Raw genomic sequence first — 21,593 nt, 5'->3', positions numbered from 1 at the left:
AAATTGCTAAATGAAAGAAACCTTTTTCTATTACTACCTTTTTACTTTTCTAAATGTATCCTTTAAATCCTTGAAATCTTTGCAGATGGATCTCAACCGAGGGTATAGAAACAAGTAGCTTGGAAGAAAAATAAATTACTTAGACTACTTTTCTTTTTTTAGTATTAAATAATTTTGTACATTACAAATACATTAAGTCAATATTTTAAAATAAGCTTTTCTCTTATTTTCACATATTTTAGTGGCACAGGAGCAACCCTACATCCAAGGAGCGGTGGCTGCACAGGTGCAGGAGGGCCAAGAGGAGCTACTCCACGTTGAAGGTCAGGAGGGGTGGCGGTGAGGAGAGCCCTTGTCCAAGGTAACGAGCAGTGGCTGTACTTTGCTAGAGCAGCCGTGAAGAGATACCACACGTCCTAGGTAAAAGAAACCCTAGTAAGATGGTAGGTGTTGTGAGAGGGCATCAGAAGACAGACACACTGAAACCATAATCACAGAAAACTAGTCAATCTAATCACACTAGGACCACAGCCTTGTCTAACTCAATGAAACTAAGCCATGCTGTGTGGGGCCACCCAAGACAGGAGGGTCATGGTAGAGAGGTCTGACAGAATGTGGTCCACTAGAGAAGGGAATGGGAAACGACTCCAGTATTCTTGCCTTGAGAACCCCATGAACAGTATGAAAAGGCAAAATGATAGGATATTGAAAGAGGAACTCCTCAGGTCGGTAGGTGCCCAATATGCTACTGGAGATCAGTGGAGAAATAACTCCAGAAAGAATGAAGGGATGGAGCCAAAGCAAAAACAATACTCAGCTGTGGATGTGACTGGTGATAGAAGCAAGGTCCAATGCGGTAAAGAGCAATATTGCATAGGAACCTGGAATGTCAGGTCCATGAATCAAGGCAAACTGGAAGTGGTCAAACAGGAGATGGCAAGAGTGAACGTCGACATTCTAGGAATCAGCGAACTAAAATGGACTGGAATGGGTGAATTTAACTCAGATGACCATTATATCTAAGGAATCCCTTAGAAGAAATGGAGTAGAAATCATGGTCAACAAAACAGTTCAAAATGCACTACTTGGAAGCAATCTCAAAAACAACAGAATGATCTCCGTTCATTTCCAAGGCAAACCATTCAATATCACAGTTATCCAAGTCTATGCCCCAACCAGTAACACTGAAGAAGCTGAAGTTGAACGGTTCTATGAAGACTTACAAGACCTTTTAGAACTAACACCCAAAAAAGATGTGCTTTTCATTATAGGGGACTGGAAAGCAAAAGTAGGAAGTCAAGAAACACCTGGAGTAACAGGCAAATTTGGAGCAGAATGAAGCAGGGAAAAGGCTAATAGAGTTATGACAAGAGAACACACCAGTCATAGCAAACACCCTCTTCCAACAACACAAGAGAAGACTCTACACATGGACATCACCAGATGGTCAACACCGAAATCAGACTGACTATATTCTTTGCAGTCAAAGATGGAGAAGCTCTATAAAACCAGCAAAAACAAGACCGGGAGCTGACTGTGGCTCAGATCATGAACTCCTTATTGCCAAATTCAGACTCAAATTGAAGAAAGTAGGGAAAACCGCTAGACCATTCAGGTATGACCTAAATCAAATTCCTTATGATTATACAGTGGAAGTGAGAAATAGATTTAAGGGCCTAGATCTGATAGATAGAGTGCCTGATGAACTATGGAATGAGGTTCATGACATTGTACAGGAGACAGGGATCAAGACCATCCCCATGGAAAAGAAATGCGAAAAAGCAAAATGGCTGTCTGGGGAGGCCTTACAAATAGCTGTGAAAAGAAGAGAAGTGAAAAGCAAAAGAGAAAAGGAAAGATGTAAGCCTCTGAATGCAGAGTTCCAAAGAATAGCAAGAAGAGATAAGAAAGCATTCTTCAGCAATCGATGCAAAGACATAGAGGAAAAGAACAGAATGGGAAAGACTAGAGATCTCTTCAAGAAAATTAGAGATACCAAGGGAACATTTCATGCAAAGATGGGCTCGATAAAGGACAGAAATGGTATGGACCTAACAGAAGCAGAGGATATTAAGAAGAGGTGGCAAGAATACACAGAATTGTATAAAAAAGATCTTCATGACCCAGATAATCACAATGGTGTGATCACTCATCTAGAGCCAGACATCCTGGAATGTGAAGTCAAGTGGGCCTTAGAAAGCATCACTACAAACAAAGCTAGTGGAGGTGATGGAATTCCAGTTGAGCTATTTCAAATCCTGAAAGATGATGCTGTGAAAGTGCTGCACTCAATATGCCAGCAAATTTGGAAAGCTCCGCAGTGGCCACAGGACTGAAAAAGGTCAGTTTTCATTCCAATTCCAAAGAAAGGCAATGTGAAAGAATTCTCAAACTATCGTACAATTGCACTCATCTCACATGCTAGTAAAGTAATGCTCAAAATTCTCCAAGCCAGGCTTCAGCAATACATGAACCATGAACTTCCTGATGTTCAATCTGGTTTTAGAAAAGGCAGAGGAACCAGAGATCAAATTGCCAACATCTGCTGGATCATCAAAAAAACAAGAGAGTTCCAGAAAGACATCTATTTCTGCTTTATTGACTATGCCAAAGCCTTTGGCTGTGTGGATCACAATAAACTGTGGAAAATTCTGAAAGAGATGGGAATACCAGACCACCAGACCTGCCTCTTGAGAAATCTGTATGCAGGCGAGGAAGCAACAGTTAGAACTGGACATGGAACAACAGACTGGTTTCAAATAGGAAAAGGAGTATGTCAAGGCTGTATATTGTCACCCTGCATATTTAACTTATATGCAGAGTACATCATGAGAAATGCTGGACTGGAAGAAACACAAGCTGGAATCAAGATTGCCAGGAGAAATATCAATAACCTCAGATATGCAGATGACACCACCCTTATGGCAGAAAGTGAAGAGGAACTAAAAAGCCTCTTGATGAAAGTGAAAGAGGAGAGTGCAAAAGTTGGCTTAAAGCTCAACATTCAGAAAACAAAGATCATGGCATCCGATCCCATCATTTCATGGGAAATAGATGGGGAAACAGTGGAAACAGTGTCAGGCTTTATTTTTCCAGGCTCCAAAATCACTGCAGATGGTGACTGCAGCCATGAAATTAAAAGATGCTTACTCCTTGGAAGAAAAGTTATGACCAACCTAGGTAGCATATTCAAAACCAGAGACATTACTTTGCCTACTAAGGTCCGTCTAGTCAAGGCTATGGTTTTTCCTATGGTCATGTATGGGTGTGAGAGTTGGACTGTGAAGAAAGCTGAGCGCCAAAGAATTGATGCTGAACTGTGGTGTTGGAGGAGACTCTTGAGAGTCCCTTGGACTCCAAGGAGATCCAACCAGTCCATTCTAAAGGAGATCAGCCCTGGGAGTTCTTTGGTAGGACTGATGCTAAAGCTGAAACTCCAGTACTTTGGCCACCTCATGCGAAGAGTTGACTCATTGAAAAAGACTCTGATGCTGGAGGGATTAGGGGCTGGAGGAGGAGGGGACAACAGAGGATGAGATGGCTGGATGGCATCACTGACTCGATGGATGTGAGTCTGAGTGAACTCCGAGAGTTCGTGATGGACAGGGAGGCCTGCGTGCTGCGATTTATGGGGTCGCAAAGAGTCGGAGACGGCTAAGCAACTGAACTGAACTGAACTGAACTGAAGTGACTAAGCACATACATACATCTCTATGTATCTGTCAATCTGCCTGTCAGTCTATCTGTCTGTCTACCTAGCTACTAAAGACCCATACAAGACCTGAGGTTCTGTAGTAGTTTGTGCTCCTTGTGGCTTATTAACTCCATTAAAGACTCACTGCTTTAATGAAACTACTTAAGTGATAAAGTCCAATTTTTCACCTGTATTATGGAGTGTCTGTGTTGCAAACAGCCACACTCATAGGCAGGTTATAATAATTAAAAAAAGGAAAGCAACTGATATTTCCTCTTGTTTTCTTATGATGCCTATGGGTGTTGCTATGTCGCTTCAGTCATGTCCAACTCTTTGCCATGCTATGGACTGTAATTTTATTATGATAACTACATTTAAAGATAATATTCAACAAGGAAAATACCTAGATGCAGTATATGGGTTTCTCCACAGGATTGTTAAAAGTATAAGGGCTGGGAAGTTTTGCATTTTAGAAGGTTTTAGCTAAGTTTTCACGAGGCAAAATATGCTGAAAATTAGATATAGCTTCCAAAGTTGAATATACCATACTGAGACTTTGCCACTTCAGCAGAGCAGATAATTAAACAATTGCATTAATTAAAATTGACAGCACAAAGAAACCTGATTACCACAGGTTATGAATGTAGCAAAAACAAGTTTAGTAAAAGTCATTTTTTAGAACAGTAATATCTTGGAATTTCTACCAAATCCTATGAAAATAATAAATTTTTCTTTTAATGTATCTCATAATATCCCACTAAAAGCTGTGAGAAAGTATCTTTTTAGAAAATTATAAACCTATGATATGGGACAGATTTTTAGTATGACAGTTGCCCTGATGGCTCAGGCAGTCAAGAACCCACCTGCAATGTAGGAGACCCAGGTTCAGTCCCTGGGCTGAGACGATCTCCTGGAGAAGGGCATGGATACCCATTTCTTTCAGTATCCTTTCCTGAAGAATCCCACAGGCAGAGGAGCCTGGTGGGCTACAGTCCCTGGGGTCCAAAGAGTCAGACATGACTGAGCAATTACCACCTTCAAAGTATGAAGAAACAGACTTTTCAAGTGCTTTCTCAAAGTTGTTTTCATATAATTAATTGTTTGGCCAGTATACAGGTGGTGCCATTTGATGCATTCAACCAAAAATGAAGACTCTAGGTGACTCTCTGCTAGTCACAGCAGCTCTGCTAAATTCTCAGCCATTTTGGCTTTCCAAACACCTTCAGAATTGTCATGGAAAGAAAGCTTCCTATAAGGTTTTAAGTTTTTGGACATTTCTTTTCCAGGACTTAATGACAAAGTTAAAGTTGCTCAGTTGTGTCCAACTCTTTGGGACCCCATGGACTATACAGGCCAGAATACTGGAATGGGTAGCCTTTCCCTTCTCCAGAGGATCTTTCCAACCCAGGGATAGAACCTAGGTCTCCCACATGGCTCTCTACCAGCTGAGCCACCAGGGAAGCCCAAGAATACTGGAGTGGGTAGCCTATCCCTTCTCCAGTGGATCTTCCCGACCCAGGAATCGAACCGGGTTCTCCTGCATTACAAGCAGATTCTTTATCAACTGAGCCACTTAATGATGAATCTGAAGCAAAAACATGGCACCCTTGCATCTGAATCTTTCATATGGCTAGATATCTGCAATGTCTCTCCATTTTCTTCACCCAAACAGCCTCAATTTTTCCTAAAATGTTAAAATATTCCATATGGAAAAGCCTGAACAAACATTTTAGACAACCCAATATTGCATTCAGGATAACTTCCACAATTAAGAAAAAGTACAATGGAGGAGGGAATGGCAAACCACTCCAGTACTCTGACTGAGAAAATCATAGACTGTAGAAAAAGGCAAAAGTACTCCAGATAACATTAAATCCTGATTTTCATGTAAATTCCCCTCCATCCTTCATTTTTCTAAAAACCCAGAAACTTCAAAAAATGAACATTCTGGAGATGGGACAAACATGAATAAAGCAGTGCAAGGACTCGTAGTCATGCTGAGCATGCGGGGATTCAGGATTCTACGTTGTCATTGTAAACTTTTCCTACCTAATTCAGGAAACCATTTGTTCATTCATCTAACTGAAGTGTGAACACCCTTCAGTTCAGTTCAGTGCAGTTCAGTCGCTCAGTCGTGTCCGACTCTTTGCAAATCCATGAATCGCAGCACGCCAGGCCTCCCTGTCCATCACCAACTCCCGGAGTTCACTCAGACTCACGTCCATCGAGTCCGTGATGCCATCCAGCCATCTCATCCTCTGTCGTCCCCTTCTCCTCCTGCCCCCAATCCCTCCCAGCATCAGAGTCTTTTCCAATGAGTCAACTCTTCGCATGAGGTGGCCAAAGTACTGGAGTTTCAGTCTTAGCATCATTCCTTCCAAAGAAATCCCAGGGCTGATCTCCTTTAGAATGGACTGGTTGGATCTCCTTGCAGTCCAAGGGACTCTCAAGAGTCTTCTCCAACACCACAGTTCAAAAGCATCAATTCTTCAGCGCTCAGCCTTCTTCACAGTCCACCTCTCACAACCATACATGACCACAGGAAAAACCAGAGCATTGACTAGACAGACCTTAATCTGCAAAGTAATGTCTCTGCTTTTGAATATGCTGTCTAGGTTGGTCATAACTTTTCTTCCAAGGAGTAAGCGTCTTTTAATTTCATGGCTGCAATCACCATCTGTAGTGATTTTGGAGCCCAAAAAGATAAACTCAGACACTGTTTCCACTGTTTCCCCATCTATTTCCCATGAAGTGATGGGACCAGATGCCATGATCTTAGTTTTCTGAATGTTAAGCTTTAAGCCAACTTTTTCACTCTCCTCTTTCACTTTCATCAAGAGGCTTTTTAGTTCCTCTTCACTTTCTGCCATAAGGGTGCATATCTGAGGTTATTGATATTTCTCCCGGCAATCTTGATTCCAGCTTGTGCTTCATCCAGTCCAGTGTTTCTCATGATGTACTCTGCATAGAAGTTAAATAAGCAGGGCTACAATATACATCCTTGACATACTCCTTTTCCTATTTGGAACCAGTCTGTTGTTCCATGTCCAGTTCTAACTGTTGCTTCCTGACCTGCATACAGATTTCTCAAGAGGCAGGTCAGGTGGTCTGGTATTCCCATCTCTTTCAGAATTTTCCACAGTTTATTGTGATCCACACAGCCAAAGGCTTTGGCATAGTCAGTCAAGCAGAAATAGATGTTTTTCTGGAACTCTCTTGCTTTTTCCATGATCCAGCGGATGCTGGCAATTTGATCTCTGGTTCCTCTGCCTTTTCTAAAACCAGCTTGAACATCAGGAAGTTCACGCTTAAGGAGGGTCAATCAGTAAAAGTGATAAAGATGCAGTTTGATTTGTGGTAAGAAGAATTCAATAAACTCTAATCTACATCAGCTACTCTAAAAAATTCAAGCTGGTCGGTGGTATATATATATACATATATATATATACACACACACACACACACACATATATATGCATATAAACACACACACACATATATGGGGCTTCCCTGGTGGCTCAAGCAATAAAGAATCTGCCTGCTAATACAGGACACCTGGGTTCAATCCCTCGGTTGGGAAGATCCCTGGAGAAGGGAATGGTAACCCACTCCAGTATTCTTGCCTGGAGAATTCCACTGATAGAGGAACCTGGTGGGCTACAGTCCATGAGGTCTCAAAGAGCTGGACACAACTGAGCAACTAACACTTTCACTTTTCACGTATGTATAAATATGTGTGTGTGTGTATGTCATGCCATGTTACAGAGAAGGCGATGGCGCCCCACTCCAGTACTCTTGCCTGGAAAATCCCATGGATGGAGGAGCTGGTAGGCTGCAGTCCATGGGGTCGCTAAGAGTCAGACATGCCTGAGTGACTTCACTTTCACTTTTCACTTTCCTGCATTGGAGAAGGAAATGGCAACCCACTCCAATATTCTTGCCTGGAGAATCTCAGGGACGGGGGAGCCTGTGGGCTGCCATCTATGGGGTCGCACAGAGTTGGACACGACTGAAGCGACTTAGCAGCAGCGGCGGCATGCCATGTTAAGTTGCTCCAGTCGTGTTCGACTCTGTGCTACCATATGAACTGTAATTGCCAGGTTCCTCTGTCCATGGGGATTCTTCAGGCAAGAATACTGGAGTGGGTCGCCATGCCCGCCTCCAGATATATGTATATATGTACACATATATTTATATATATTTGTGTGTATATATACATGTATATAACATAAAAGAAGAACATTATATCTGTGAGGGTAACCTAGTTAAAATTAGTCAAATTTTGATGGAATTTTATATGAAATAAGAATTAGAAGTATGTATCATCCTAGTCATAAAATAACTGACGATTCTGGCTCTCAAGGGACTTGACATCTTCTGATCTTACCATGCTTATATTATAACTGATCCAATTTTTCTTCTCAAAATCAGTGAAGTAATAATATCAGAAAACGAATGTTTTGTGAATGTTTATTATGTAAAGGCAGTTCATTTAAATTATCACAATCTTTATAGTACCCTGTGAGATTGGTATGAGCTCCAATTTGTATATGCAAACAAACTCAAAAAAGTTCAGTGACTTATCAATGTTAAATAAAGACATTGTGACTTACTGTACCTGTCTAACACTGCTCATCCCAACATTTACCTCTTTTCGACTTTACTTTTTCAATATCAAGGTCACTGGTGTCATTTATACTCTATTCTGTAAATAAAGCACCAAATAATGATTTTCTGCTCAATTATTTGTCTCTGAATTGTCTAAAATTTTAATATTTAAATCATTATTATAAACAATTGCTAAGAAAATATTTGTCATTTTTTGAGGCACATAGTAAGTTAAAATATATTTTATTACATTTTAAGTATTTTATTATATTGTCATGTTACCTTTAATCACATTTTTTGCCACCACTGTACCATACAAGTAAATCTGTTTATTGAATCAAGAAGGGGCCTCTCAGGTGTCACTGGTGGTAAAGAGCCCTCCCGCCAATACAGGAGACATAAGAGATGCAGGTTTGATTCCTGGGTCTAGAAGATCCTCTGGAGGAGGGCATGGCAAGCCACTCTAGTGTTCTTGCCTAGAGAAGCCCATGGACAGAGGAACCTGGCTGGCTATAGGCCAAAGGGTCACGAAGAATCAGATCAGGGAAAATAATATTGCCAGTTAACATTTCCTAATTGCTGAAAGTCATCCCACATTTAATTTTGCATTCAATAGAAGAGAATAAGACTGGTAAAAAAAAGATTTATAGGCTACCTCACAGTACAACAACTGATATCAAAGATAACACCAAAAATATTATATTAAGAAGATAATGAAAATTAATGCTTGCAGCAACTCCCTGAAGCAGATATCAATATTGCTGTTATAAGGACTGAAAAACTTGTAGACTCAACAAAGAAGCATAACTAAAGAAGATAAAGCTGAGATTTGCAGGTTTATCTTTAATATACCCTTCCACTTTTAAATTATGAGCTCCTTGAAGAGACCATAATTTACATTGTACTTTTTGCCCAGTAATCAACACAATGCATAAAAGGTCATGATAATTTACTGAATTTATCTTTTTACTAGTAGCATGTCTTATTTTCATAGAATTGATGGTATTATAATGATACAACATAAAACTAGATACAAAAAATCATTAAAATGATAGTGTAGCTATCCATTAGACTATTCAGCTTATTTTATAATTTATTGATATTTATTCAAGGAGCAGTGAATGTAACAGAGCTCATATTTTCAAGGACCTCACAGTCTAATGGAGAATTGATAAACTAATAAATTCAGTATCACATAACACATACAATAATAGACGACTGCAAAGGAACAGAAGACATACAAGAGTCCAAGGAAGACCTTAGAGAGGAGGTTGTCCTGAAAGTGAAGTGTAAATGACTGTGGTTCACTCTGTCTAGGGAAAGCAATGTGTTTCAGAAAAAAGAAGCAGTATGTGCAAAAGCAGATTCGAGAACAATGGAATATGTTTAAATATCTCCTGACAAAAGCCAGGGACCAGAGGGAGTTATAGGAGATTATGCCACGCTGTGAATGTGGTGGGCCGCCTCTAAGATAACCCTGCTGGTGTTAATGCCTTTTCGACTCCCCACTCTTTACTGTGGTTGGGCTTCCCAGGGGGCACAAGCAGTAAAGAACTGCCTGCCCATGCAGGAGACATTGGTTTGATCCCAGGGTCAGACACTAAGAGACACAGGTTTCATCCCTGGGTCAGGAAGATCCCCCAGAGGAGAAAATGGCAACCTACTCCATTATTCTTGCCTGGGAGATTCCATGGACAGAGGAGGCTGGTAGGCTACAGTCCATGGGGTCACAGAGCTAAACATGACTGACCATACCAACAGACACACACAGACACACATACACAGACATATACACACAGACACACACAGACAGATAGACACACACAGAGACAAACACAGACACACAGACAGACAGACAGACACACACACACACACACACACACACACACACATCCTTATTATGCTCAGCCCTAGTGATTGTTCTCTACCAAGCAGAAGATGGCATTAAGTGATAGCATGTCATTCCTGAGACTGGGCTTCAAACATTCCCTAACTTCCACCTTGCTTCTCCTTTCTCATTCTTTCTCAGAGCCTTAATTCTCAGGGGAAAAGCTACAATTTTGTGAGTAATCTTAACAAGGTCAAAATGGCAAAAAACTAAGGGTATATAATCAATAGCTACTGAGCATCTAAGCTCTGCTGAAACCCCCAAACCAGTCAGACTTTAAGGTGAGTCCAAGCCAAGGAAACCTGAGTGCCATTTTGTCTGCCAGAGGCGCCAGCTGTACTGTGGCTGCATTCTGGACACAGACACTGGGAGCGGGTCTGCTGCTTTAATCTGCTGAATTTTGGGGTATATGCTGTGCAGTAACAGATAACTATTGCAATTTAGATAGGGGCAGATGATAATGACCCCATAGAGAGCATACTGAGGACACTGAAATCAAACTCAAGCGCGGCAGGATTCAATAAAGATTTCAGAAACAGTGGCTGGATGAGCCGATTTGTACTGAACAAACACTACTTAAATGTTAATGATTATGAATATAGGGTATTAGTGCAGGGGTGTCAGATGGAAGAGCCTAATGAGGGAAGAACTGGTCTCAGCCAAGAGCAAAGAAGCTGAAGAGGAGGGCGCGGTGCTCATAAATACGCAGGATGAAGATGCAGCGCAACTTCGTAATCACCACTTCAGCGGAGAAAAGCGAGGAGAAGACTCTATGACGCGGTCAAGGTTTTCAATGGAAATGATGTGTGAGGTCGGGGCCACCATCAGTCCTGAGAAAGATCACCAGGAGGAGTACGCTTGGATTGGGTGGGGCAGGACAGAGGCAAAGAGTGAGTTCCACTGCAGACCAGTCAGACTTTGGGTGCTGAAAGCACCCTGGAGTTGAATCGTGAATAAAGGAAAGAATCTAAGGGACCGAAGAGCGGCAAGCATCACAGAGAACACCAGCGTTTACAGGGTGGAAAGAAGACAAGGGTGAAGCAAAAGGACAGAGGGTGGGTGTGAAAGGGAGCAAAAGGACTGAGAGCCCCAGTGTCCTAGAGATCAGGAAGGAAAGAAAGCTGGAGAAGATGGGAAGAAAGTGCCAAGCGCAGCAATGAAAATAGCTGCACGATGCCTGGCAAAGGGATACAGAACACCAGGAGCGTCTGGCCACCAAAGCCAGAGCATCTGGTAGGCACGTTTTCACAACTGCGACAGCTATGCTTCCGACTGCTGTTCTGTCTTCCTGGTCCAGACCCAGTGCTTTGAGAGCTCATTAACAACATGTGTCCCTTTGTATACTAAGATGTGTGCTATCAGAAGGCTATGTGCCATTAGCACAAGGACTATATTCTAAATATTCTTCGCTTCATATCAGTGAGAAGAAACACAACCCTGTCACCAAGTCTTTTCCAAGCAGGTTGTTAATTAAACCTGATATTAGTGCCACGTTGTAAGGTTGAGAAGAGGGACAGAAACTTCACTTTGGGAAAACTAGGAACTAACATTGCTATGACCTACTCAGTGATGAAAACACTTAGAAGAAATAGCAGAGCACACCAATGTATATCTTATTAATGCCTCTCTCAGACATTTGCCCTGCACCATTTTTCTAATTTATTAATAAAATAAAATATCTTCCCACTTGTTAATTAGAAAAATTAAACAAAAGGCAGAAAGTGTTAGTCACTCTGCCATGCTCGACTCTTTGCAAGCCCATGGACTGTAGCTCAGTAGGCTCCTCTATCCTTAAGAATACTAGAGTGGGTTGCCATTCCCTTCTCCAGGGAATCCTCACTTTTCAGGGGTCGAACTGGGGTTGCCTGCATTGCAGGCAGATTACCATCAGCCAAGACAAAAATTCTACTTGCAAAGTAGACCATTATTTTCCAAAGCAGGATAATTTCCTCCTCCCATTAGTGATACCAAGGTAAGGATAATAGTGTTCCCTTTAGGCCTTTCTATTCTCTGTGTGCCTGTTTTGTCTCTCTAGTTTTGTGAAATACTAGGGCATAGGAAGAGTTTGACAACTCTCTCATGTGACCCAAGTAACAAGTTGCTATGTTTACCCTGGAGGCTGGAATAGGAGTTAAGACAGATGCTGAAACATATGGGCCTCAAGGCATGACCACCCTTGGGGTAGCATTTCATGGGTATTTGGTGTACCAACTGGCAAGTTAGATAGTTTTCCGTTTACATTTATCCCGGGAGCACGAGTGCTTCAAAATCCACGAGGGGCTACAGTTGCCAAGTCATGTGGTTCAGGACCATAAGCTGTGCTCTGATCGTGGGGCTCATTGTGTTCCTACTTAATAAAAGGGAAAAACATTCCACTTTCCAGCAGGGTAGAAGCATATGATCAATGTGTTTTCCCTTGCAACTGAAGGCAAGATCTTTTACTTCTGTGATACCATATGGATCCAGATCTAATTTTAAGTAAAACCCTGTGAGTGAACAGTCCTAAAGTGAGAATTCTGAAACACATGCTCATTCCTCAAACGTTCTACAAAAGGAGGGATATGGTGGAAGTGAATGAAAAGTTTCATATTATAAGTCACTATTCCCGTATTTTGTATTGGTGAAAGATGTTCAGGTTTTTATTCCTCTTTATTAGGTAAAACATATGCAATCTGAGGAGGGAGGACTATGTACAATATGCAGGCAATTTTAAGTCCTCTGACATGCTGCTGTTTCCAGCTACTATTACCCAACTCGGAAAATTATTTGTCCATCAGCCCAGGACTTTGAAAATAAATGAGCAAGAGGCTTGCTAGATATTCATGGCTACCCTTAGCTAAAGTCTTTATCTCTCAAGAGAGGGCTTGGGTCTTATTTTGGTTTGGTTTGGGTTTTGTTTTTGTTTTGTTTTTTCCTGTTTGTTTTTAATATATTCTGATACCTTGCTCAAGACATTTTTCTTTTTATGCCATTTTGTTTCTATATTACAATTTTTTAATGAAACTAGAATTTATATTTTAATTGTAAATTCATGTAGACTTTATATATATATGTACATATATATTTAAATATTTATTTATTTAAGCTATACTGAGTATTTTTTTTAATTTAATAGAGTTTTACTGACAACTTAAACCTTATAGAGCTTTTTCTATAATGTCAGTCAGTCAGTCAGTTCAGTCACTCATTCGTGTCCGACTCTTTGCAACCCCATGAATTGCAGCACACCAGGCCTCCCTGTCCATCACCAATTCCTGAAGTTTATTCAAACTCATGTCCATCGAGGCAGTGATGCCATCCAGCCATCTCATCCTCTGTCATCCCCTTCTCCTCCTGCCCCCAATCCCTCCCAGCATCAGAGTCTTTTCCAATGAGTCAACTCTTTGCATGAGGTGGCCAAAGTATTGGAGTTTCAGCTTTAGCATCAGTCCTTCCAATGAACACCCAGGACTGATCTCCTTCAGAATGGACCGGTTGGATCTCCTTGCAGTCCAAGGGACTCTCAAGAGTCTTCTCCAACACCACAGTTCAAAAGCATCAATTCTTCGGCGCTCAGCTTTGTTCACAGTCCAACTCTCACATCCATGCATGACCACAGGAAAAACCATAGCCTTGACTAGACGGACCTTTGTTGGCAAAGTAATATCTCTGGTTTTGAATATGCTGTCTAGGTTGGTCATAACTTTCCTTCCAAGGAATAAGCGTCTTTTAGTTTAATGGCTGCAGTCACCATCTGCAGTGATTTTGGAGCCTGGGAAAATAAAGTCTGACACTGTTTCCACTGTTTTCCCATCTATTTGCCATGAAGTGATGGGACCAGATGCCATGATCTTCGTTTTCTGAATGTTGAGCTTTAAGCCAACTTTTTCACTCTCCTCTTTCACTTTCAACAAGAGGCTTTTTAATTCCTCTTCACTTCCTGCCATAAGGGTGGTGTCATCTGCATATCTGAGGTTATTGATATTTCTCCTGGCAATCTTGATTCCAGCTTGTGCTTCTTCCAGCCCAGCGTTTCTCATGATGTACTCTGCATATAAGTTAAATAAGCAGGGTGACAATATACATCCTTGATGTACTCCTTTTCCTATTTGGAACCAGTCTGTTTCTTCATGTCCAGTTCTAACTGTTGCTTCCTGACCTGCATATAGGTTTCTCAAGAGGCAAGTCAGGTGGTCTGGTATTCCCATCTCTTGAAGAATTTTCCACAATTTATTGTGATCCACACAGTCAAGGGCTTTGGCATAGTCAATAAAGCAGAAATAGATGTTTTTCTGGAACTCTCTTGCTTTTTCCATGATCCAGCGGATGCTGGCAATTTGATCTCTGGTTCCCCTGCTTTTCCTAAAACCAGCAATGTACTGAGTCTTAATTGTGGCATGTGGGATCTAGGTCTCTGACCAAGGATCAAACTGAGGCTTCTGCATTGGGAGCTCAGAGTTTTTAGCCACTGAACCACCAAAGAAGTCCCATATTTTTTTTTAATGAATATTAGTAAACAAAACAAGCAATGCAAAATGTTAGGTATCAATTGAAATTAAAGTTCTATCTACACAAATGGGATTAGACCATCTTTAATAAAAAATGTAATTTTTTGAGAAGAGTTAGTTTCACAGCAATGCTGGAGACTTGGTTCAGTCCCTAGGTTGGGAAGATCCCCTGGAGGAGGGCATGGCAACCCACTTCAGTATTCTTGCCTGAAAAGTCCCATGGACAGGGAAGCCTGGCAGGCTACAGTCTATGGGATCTTGGAGTAAGACGTGCCTGAGTGACTAAGTACACACAGGACACAGGAGATGGTGAGAAGCTGGCCAGTTGGGTAGGTGCGGCTGCTGAGCTGGCTACCGCTACTTGGTACGGAGCTTCTGTGTTGTAAGGGAGGGTCATTTTCTTCCTGTGGCTTGAGACGAGCAAATATGAGGCAGTAAACATCTTTAGTGGGAAGATTTTATGCTCAAGGCATGAAGAACATAAAAACCAGTGGCTCCATGTTAGGTGAGGGTGGGAGAGATCACTTGTGAGGTAAACTTAATGTAAACAAATTAACTTTAAAAAATAGCATTGAGTTATAGAAAAAATGGAGTTGAGTATTTCTATATCACCTGTCCAAATACCATCTTAATCTTAGCTTTCAATTTTGACTTTTTTGACCTTTTCAAAAGTCAGAATTTTTGTGAAGCTTCTTATTTATTATTGCTCCTTTTAAAATCTGTTTTAATAATTGGTCATTCTCATTGCTCTCTTAACTTTTTTAATAGGTGGCAATAAATGCACAAGTATTTTCAATGAAATTGCAATTCATTTTTATATATCAAGTGAAATTAAACCTTGATCTAGTCAAGGTTTATACTGTCAAATCTAGTCACTAAATTACTTTAAATAAATATAATATCCTCAAAGTTGTGAGAAGTACATATTACAACATATCTGAAGTGGTTGTATCACAGAATAGAGTGTTACTGGAAATGATTATGTAATCTATGATTTTGTTCCAAGGTAGAAGTGCTAAAATTTAAGTAAGAAGAAAATGTCCCTATGGACGGCATTTGCCTATTGGAGTCCATTTTAAATAGTTTACTGACCCATAAAACACTGCTAATGGCCTAATTTAGTGATGTAAAATTCTGTTTAGTGATATTTACTGGTTTTTGTCATAAGTAATTCAGTATTGGAAATATTATTTTATAACATTAAACCTTGTTGATGGAGAGAAAGTACTTTATTAGTTAGGAGTTTTACACATTGTAGTGAGGGAAGACACACTACAATTCAGATCATACCTCTTTAAAATTTCCTCTATTTTAAAGCTGAAACATAAATGACATTCTTTGCATAAATGTTGACATCACATCTATCTTCAAAAGGGTACTTTGGGAAACAGATCATGTTTAATATATGTATATAAATTAATGCAGGAGAACCATTTACATTAGTAATCATATTTTATCACAAATACACTTGTGCATATCCTTACTAAAAGATTTCTTATAAAGAAGATATGTGTGTGCTCAGACTCTCTATGGCCCCACGGACTGTAGCCTGGCAGGCTCCTCTGTCCATGAAATTTTTCAGGCAAGAATACTGGAGTGGGGTGACATTTCCTACTCCAGGGGATCCTTCCAACCCAGGGATCAAGTCCGCGTCTCTTGCGTCTCCTGAATTGGCAGGTGGATTCTTTACCACTAATGCACCTGACTGACTGAAGTTGCTCAGTCGTGTCCGACTCTTTGCGACCCCATGGACTCTAGCCTATCGGGCTTCTCCGTCCATGGGATTTTCCAGGCAAGAGTGCTGGAGTGGATTGCCATTTCCTTCTCCAGGGGATCTTCCTGACCCAGGAATCGAACCTGGGTCTTCCGCATTGCGGGCAGACGGTTTACCGTCTGAGCCAGCAAGGAAGCACCTGGGAAGCCCATAAAGATATAGCATGTGCTATGCACGACAGGGTTCCCAGGTGGCGCTAGTGGTAAAGAGGCTGCCTGCCAAAGCAGGAGACTTAAGAGACGCAGGTTCGATCCCTGGGCCAGGAAAATCCCCTGGAGGAAGGCATGGCAACTCACCCCAGTATTCTTGCCTTGAAATCCTATAGACCGAGGAGTCCAGTGGGCTATGGTCCAAAAGGTCGCAAACAATCAGATATGACTGAAGTGACTCAGCACACACAAGCATGTGCTATTAGAAATGTCAAGCTATATATTCATTTCCTCTTACTATATGTATACCCTGGCATTCACCCAAGTGGTTATAAGTGTTGTTGAATACAGACACTTACCCTAAGTTTAGGAAAGGAGTGAAGTCGTAGGTTACTGCTACTAAGTGTTCTACACGTGACACTTGAGTCCCACCAGAGTCTTTGATCTATTGCCTCTATAGTGCAAAATATGACATAGCAAATATTCAACTGCCTAAGATGAGGTAAATGTCTATCCACCTAGCAAGGTCTCTAATTCACTAACTCAAGCAAGTACGTTTTATTCTAGATTACTCTGTATAGACACGTTTCACATTTATTAAACTAGAGTTTAGACCACAGATGTTCTTTGCAGACTGCCATTTTATAATTCAAAATCACTCCAAGTAACTAGTTTTGTGAAGCAAGCTTAGACTTGGCAACTAGCGAGAACACAGATTTCGAATGCCATTTGCACTGTGCAGTTAAATTATTACACATGCCTTTTGGCCAGGTGGCAGGATCCACACGCTTTCTCCTTTGGCCCCAGCGTACGTCTTCCTCTTGCTAGCACTATGCAGAGATGCCCTATTCAACCTTAAACCTAAGCATCAAGAACTTTGAGAAATGGAATTATGACTACAGATTGACGGAAAATGTTTTGCTAAATATATTTGGCAACACTTCAGGAAATTCATACAGAAATTTGTACTTGAATTTGTGCACATTTCTGAGCTTGTCTTTCCAGAATTGCTCCAATCAAATCATGTTTATTAAGCAAACATTACTCCCTCAGGATGATAGTATAGACTTTGAAGGAGTCTTATTATTTAAGTCCACTTCTTTGATGAGATTCTAACTGATCTGTAAACAAAAGTAAAACACATGGCAATTAGTGTTACTGAAAGCAGTAAGATAGATAAGTTTAGGCTGTGCCACAACAATATCAGTGGTGGAAATTTTAGAGAACCATAAGGACAATGAAAGAGGGAGATGAAAAATGCATATGGATTGAGAAATTATAGCACAGAGTTAAATACATGGACTTGGATCGTAAAGTCTGGACTATAATTCTTGCTAAAATACTTAACAAGATATGTGACCTTGAGCAAGTTAATTAAAATTGCTAAATCTCAGGAGATTTTCATCTCAAAAAAAATGGAAAAGTAAAATTACTAACTCATAGGGTTTTGATAAAGTTAAATGAGGTAACAGTAACTAACAATTACAAAACATCATTTCCAATCACTCTTCAAAATATTTTACATTTATTAGCTCATTGAATCTTCCCAACAATCCTATCACTATTATTCCATCCCTTATTAAATAAACAACAGAGATACAGAAAGTATAAATAACTAGCTTAAGGTCACAGCTATTAAAGGAGGAGCTGAAATTCTGACTCCAGAGCTCGTGCCCTTGGTAAGGCTTTAACATGTGTATCTGCTTATTTCGTCTATGAGATCTGATGTGTGCACAAAATTGTGACCATACCTTAAACCAATTTGTTTCATTTTTTTCAAAAAGGCTAGTCATTTTTCTTGTAGATTTCTGCCCACATAAATGATATTTTTGAGAAATTAGTTTGCAGATGATATCCATCACAATCACAAAGAAGTCAACCATATTGGTAATCCAAAGTCTATAATGACTTGATTGCTTTGCTACTTCAATTTGAATGTATGTATAGGTGTATGGAAGATAAGCAACCAAAGAAAATTATTCATGAGTCTTATATTTAAGCAGTTGTTTACTCACAATGAAGTAACATTTTGTTGAAACATTGCCAAAGTAAAAAATAAATTGCAGAGTCACAGTTGATAGATTCAAAAGGGCATATTCCTATATGGGTTGTTGTTGTTTAGTCGCTCAGTCATGTCTGATTCTTTTGTGACCCCGAGGACTGTAGCCTGCCAGGCTTCTTTGTCCATAGGATCTCCCAGGCAAGAATACTGGAGTGGGTTGCCATTTCCATATATGGGTTGAGTTCTTTCTTAAAGACATGGTAATCAACAACATTTGCTTGTCAGCAAAGTAGAGTAGGAAACTGACTAAGACTTTTAATATTCTCCATATTTGTTATTCATACTATCCCGGACAAAATTACTTTTCTCTCCATTTCCTAACATAGAAAAAGGGAAAATGTTCTACTGCCTTTGTATTTTAAGTAGTTTGCTGCTAAACATCTTTATTTCAAGAGAGGGGAAACAATCATTGATTATGCCAATCATGTAAATCTATTTACTTAGTGAGAAATATAAAGTTGTCTCAGTCTCCTTATTTGCTTCTTGTTTACTCTGGAAATTGAGTAGCATTATATTAAGGAAGCATGCATTTATATATAATTTTCTGCATGACAGATTACTTGCAGATGCATCACAACTTCTGAAGGGCCGGTTTATTTCTAACATAAACTGTAAAAGCTAAACTGCTCAGAAATGCAGATATCACTCTGAAAAAGTCAGATCTCAGCCTCAATCCTAATAAATTGGATTCTCTGAAGAATCTGTAATTTTGGAATAGTAACTGGATATTCATAGAGAAGACTTGGAGCAATATGAAACACCATGATGATAGAATTGCTGTCTCAAGAAATATGAAATTAATAGCATAGAGAAGTGGCTTTAAAATGCATTATTAATAGAGAAGCTCCACTTCTCAAATGCTTTTTTTCAGTTACTCTTGCATTATAGAGAAATAGAGACTTAATAATGTATAGCTTAATAATGCCTGTAATTGGACATTTTCACATTTACCAACCTCAGAGTTGCAAAGTCCAGAATATTATCCCTGAAGGAGGTATTAAATGATCTTTAAATACACAAACATCACAAAGTGTAATGTATTTTACTCCAAAGGTTAATACAAAGGTATTGAGAGCACCCCCAAGGGGGCACCACGTGAATGTGAAACTGTGAAGACCTCCCCATCCACAAGGTCATCAAGACTGGGGACTCTTCCCCAGCTTCACACACATGTAAGGAGAAATCACCTGTCTATGGCCAAAAGAAAGAGATGATAGTGCACAATCCTCCAGTTAATTTTGGAAGGTGTTTTTGTTCCCACCTTCCATCACATCCATTGCTGTTTGTGAAATGGGCTCTGAGTGATAACAGCAAGTCTAGTTGACATCATCATAGGTGGCAGCCTCAAATGTGACAAATACCATCAAATAGCAAAAGAACACATGTGGGGAGTGCTCAGCAAAGACTCTGCAGGACAGACTATAGCAGCTTTGACAACTGGAAATTAAATCTTTCTCAGCATGTTGATGGAACTAGTACTCTCTTTTTACAGGTTGGATCACAATAATTGCCAAGTAAAAACTTGAGTAGTTGAAACTTCCATAGCAATCCAGTGGTTATGACTTCCCTTCCCAATGCAGGGGGAGTGGGTTCAATTACTGGTTGGAGAACTAAAATCCCACAATAGTTCATGGCCAAAAAAACATAAGCATACAACAGAAGCAAAATTAAAACAAATTTAATAAAGATTTTTTAAATGGTCTATATCTTTAAAAAATTAAAAAAGCAAAGTAGCAAGCTCAATTAACCATTTCTTGAGTATGCAAATTGAACGCATAGACCTGTATATTTAAATCTTGATTTTGAGCATTGCTTGCACACATGAAAGAAATTTCAAAATAAAATCAGCATTTATCATATTTAGGAAGAATTTCTTCCAGACCCACATCTGAATAACATTGTTTAAACAGGAGTCCCCAGCTGCCAGGCCATGGACAAATACCAGGCCACAAAGCAGGAGGTGAAACTGCTAGAAGCTTCATCCCTATTTACAGCCACTCCCCATCACTCTCCCATCACCCGCAGAGGGAACCTTCCAGCTGCAGGAAAACAAGCTCAGGGCTCCCACTGATCCTGCATTGTGGTGAGCTGTATAATTATTTGGTGAGTTGTAAAGATAAGAGAATAGCAAGAAGAGATAAGAAAGCCTTCTTCAGCAATCAATGCAAAGAAATAGAGGAAAAGAACAGAATGGGAAAGACTAGAGATCTCTTCAAGAAAATTAGAGAACCCAAGGAAGCATTTCATGGAAAGATGGGCTCAATAAAGGACAGAAAAAGTATGGACCTAACAGAAGCAGAAGATATTAAGAAGAGGTGGCAAGAATACGCAGAAGAACTGCACAAAAAAGATCTTCCCACGCAGATAATCACGATGGTGTGATCACTTATCTAGAGCCAGACATCCTGGAATGTGAAGTCAAGTGGGCCTTAGAAAGCATCACTATGAACAAAGCTAGTGGAGGTGATGGAATTCCAGTTGAGCTGTTTCAAATCCTGAACGATGATGCTCTGAAAGTGCTACACTCAATATGCCAGCAAATTTGGAAAACTCAGCAGTGGCCACAGGACTGGAAAAGGTCAGTTTTCATTCCAATCCCAAAGAAAGGCAATGCGAAAGAATGCTCAAACTACCGCACAATTGCACTCATCTCACATGCTAGTAAAGTAATGCTCAAAATTCTCCAAGCCAGGCTTCGGCAATACATGAACCGTGAACTTCCAGATGTTCAAGCTGGTTTTAGAAAAGGCAGAGGAACCAGAGATCCAATTGCCAACATTCGCTGGATCATGAAAAAAGCAAGAGAGTTCCAGAAAAACATCTATTTCTGCTTTCTTGACTATGCCAAAGCCTTTGACTGTGTGATTCACAATAAACGGTGGAAAATTCTTCAAGAGATGGGAATACCAGACCACCTGACCTGCCTCTTGA

This window comes from Capra hircus, chromosome 24 (assembly GCF_001704415.2).
Source record: "Capra hircus breed San Clemente chromosome 24, ASM170441v1, whole genome shotgun sequence".
Classification (NCBI taxonomy): Eukaryota; Metazoa; Chordata; class Mammalia; order Artiodactyla; family Bovidae; genus Capra; species Capra hircus.
This window is presented reverse-complemented; position numbering follows the sequence as displayed.